Raw genomic sequence first — 3,167 nt, forward strand, 5'->3', positions numbered from 1 at the left:
TAATGTTTATCTAATTATTTTTCCCAAACAGGAAACACTGTCAGGCTTGTCAGCACATGTGTACTAGTACATGCCTGGTTTTGTCTTTACACATTGGTTTCCTGCTTTGTTGGTTTTTCATGCCAAGTATTTGTTTTACTTAAAGCAAAGCATTTACTCTGAAACTAATAAAATATTATTTGTTAAAGAAGTTATTTGGAACTGTTTCTTTTCATCATCTGCATTGTATAAAAATAAAAATTAAGATCCTGCATCTCTCTTATCTTCATTATATCAAAAAGATTTCGAGCCCCTGGTGGAGCAGTGGGTTAAACCGCATTGAGTCGCCTGTTTGGGCTGAAAAATGCGGTATAGAAATAAAGCAAATAAATAAAATAAATAAACCGTTGAGCTTCTGAACTTGTTGATTGAAAGGCCCCAGCTCCTGCCGAGTGCCAACCTAGCAGTTTGAAAACATGCAAATGTGAGTAGATCAATAGGTACTGCCCCAGTGGGAAGGCAATGGCAATCTGTGAAGTCATGACAGCTACATGATCTTGGAGTTGTCTATGGTCAATCCTGGCTCTTCGGCTTAGAAATGCAGATGAGCACTAATCCCCAGAGTTGGACAGGACTGGACTTAATGTCAGGGGAAAACCTTTACCTTTACCATAGCCCAGCCTTCTGTTTCTTACTGTGGTCAAAAAAGGTTTGATGTTGGACACAAGATTCACTGTTTTGTCTTTGCATTTAAATAAAAGTAGTATGTAAAAAAGTAAAACATATCATGTAACCTGATACCTATTGCTCCCAGTATGACTCTCAGCAGTCAGGCTATAGAGGGGAAAAATAAACAGCAATTCATAAAATCCATTAGCTTATTCTAAGAGTACCATGCTTTAAGAAAGAGAAAGCATAAAAATTATTCTTTTTAGGATAGAGCTCACCCATACACACCCATACAAACTAGAAATGGTATTTTTGATGAACATAGAATAAATTAGACTATATAATGATATTTGATTTAAAGAGCTGCTTTATTTTAGCTATTAGCTTATTAAAATGTAACCCCTAAGAGATGCAAATGAGCTGTGGTGAATTCCACTGCAAGTCCATTGTTAACAGTCTCCATTCAGTGGTGTTGTTTTGTTCATTTGTTCAGTCGTCTCCGACTCTTCGTGACCTCATGGACCAGCCCACGCCAGAGCTCCCTGTCGGCCGTTACCACCCCCAGCTCCCTCAAGGTCAGTCCAGTCACTTCAAGGATGCCATCCATCCATCTTGCCCTTGGTCGGCCCCTCTTCCTTTTGCCTTCCACTTTCCCCAGCATAATTGTCTTCTCTAGGCTTTCCTGTCTTCTCATGATGTGACCAAAGTACTTCAACTTTGTCTCTAGTATCTTTCCCTCCAGTGAGCAGTCGGGCTTTATTTCCTAGAGGATGGACTGGTTGGATCTTCTCGCAGTCCAAGGCACTCTCAGCACTTTCCTCCAACACCACAGCTCAAAAGCATTGATCTTCCTTCGCTCAGCCTTCCCTAAGGTCCAGCTCTCACATCCGTAGGTGACTACAGGAAATACCATGGCTTTGACTAGGCGGATCTTTGTTGCCAGTCTGATGTCTCTACTCTTTACTATTTTATCGAGATTGGACATTGCTCTCCTCCCAAGAAGTAAGCGTCTTCTGATTTCCTGGCCACAGTCTGCATCTGCAGTAATCTTTGCACCTAGAAATACAAAGTCTGTCACGGCCTCCATGGTTTCTCCCTCTATTTTCCAGTTGTCAATCATTCTTGTTGCCATAATCTTGGTTTTTTTGACGTTTAGCTGCAACCCGGCTTTTGCGCTTTCTTCTTTCACCTTGATTAGAAGGCTCCTCAGTTCCTCCTCGCTTTCGGCCATCAGAGTGGTGTCATCTGCATATCTGAGGTTGTTAATGTTTCTTCCAGCAATTTTCACCCCAGCTTTGCATTCATCCAGCCCCGCACATCGCATGATGTGTTCTGCATACAAGTTAAAAAGGTTGGGTGAGAGGATGCAGCCTTGCCGGACGCCTTTCCCAATCTTGAACCAGTCTGTTGTTCCTTGGTCAGTTCTTACCGTTGCTACTTGGTCCTTGTACAGATTCCTCAGGAGAGAGGCAAGGTGGCTTGGAATGCCCATCCCACCAAGAACTTGCCACAAACCTGCGGAAATGAAAAATAATCTCACCTGCCCCAACAGAGGCCAGCAAAGCTTAGACTAACTGAGGCAGGTGGGATGATATTGTTCTATCAAAGAGGGAGAGGAGGGAGCAGCAAACACCTTTAAACCTTACTAGGCTCCACTCTCAATGCTGTTTTCATAGCATATCATACTATGATGCATTTATGCCAGATTTCTGTCTTTGAAGGCCTGCAAAAATGTCTTCTGAAAAGCAGTGTTCCATGGCACAGGATGGAGGATGAGCTATCACTCTTATTCCATATTCCACCTGATTGTTGATGTTACTATTGTATGTCTTCAAGTTATTTCTGACTTATGATGATTCTAAGGTGAACCTATCATTTACATTTATCATTGTAAAATTGCTTCAAAGGGTAATTGCATTTGCCTTCTTCTGAGGTCAAGATATTGTGACTTGCCCAAAGATAATGAATATGTTTTCAGGACTGACTAGGTATTTGAACCCTAATCTCCAAAACTGTAGTGCAACACATGAACCACTACATAACATTAATTCAGTAACATAGTCAGTTGCAAGTATGGAATGCTTCATTAATGGATGTGTTATTCTTGCAAAGGTGACATGCTAATTTTCTCTATATTGTTCCAGTTTAATCTGTATGCTGCCAAAACAAGCACATTTGCTTTCCATACAGAAAAATCACTTCCTAACGACCTCATCACATTGAGGTCACTGAGCTGGGAGATAGTGGGGGGATTTGCAATGGATCATGGGGAATCCAAAGTGGGGTGTGGAGAACCCATCACCCCATGCCCCACATCACCCTCATGCCCCTTACTTTATCCCATGGGGGGGGGGAGCATTACTGCCGGCTTCCCCCATTGTTCCCAGTGCTGCCTCTTATGACAATTTGACCTCACTTCAGGCATGTAGCCCTGCCAGAAGTAGATCTACATCATGTGATGTAATTTGGCGGGCTCCGTGCCTGATGTGCAGTTGAATTGTAAATTTGCCCTCCTGATG

General features: G+C 42.3%; 1 non-coding gene across 1 annotated transcript; it reads right to left on the reverse strand.

Annotated features, from left to right (window-relative positions):
• Positions 1-2,715: 2,715 nt before the first annotated feature.
• LOC132775274 (U6 spliceosomal RNA) lies at positions 2,716-2,820 on the reverse strand. Its single transcript, XR_009631482.1, has one exon. It is a non-coding gene; the product is annotated as a U6 spliceosomal RNA (small nuclear RNA).
• Positions 2,821-3,167: the final 347 nt, after the last annotated feature.

This window comes from Anolis sagrei, chromosome 4, assembly GCF_037176765.1.
Source record: "Anolis sagrei isolate rAnoSag1 chromosome 4, rAnoSag1.mat, whole genome shotgun sequence".
In the NCBI taxonomy this organism is placed as follows: Eukaryota; Metazoa; Chordata; class Lepidosauria; order Squamata; family Dactyloidae; genus Anolis; species Anolis sagrei.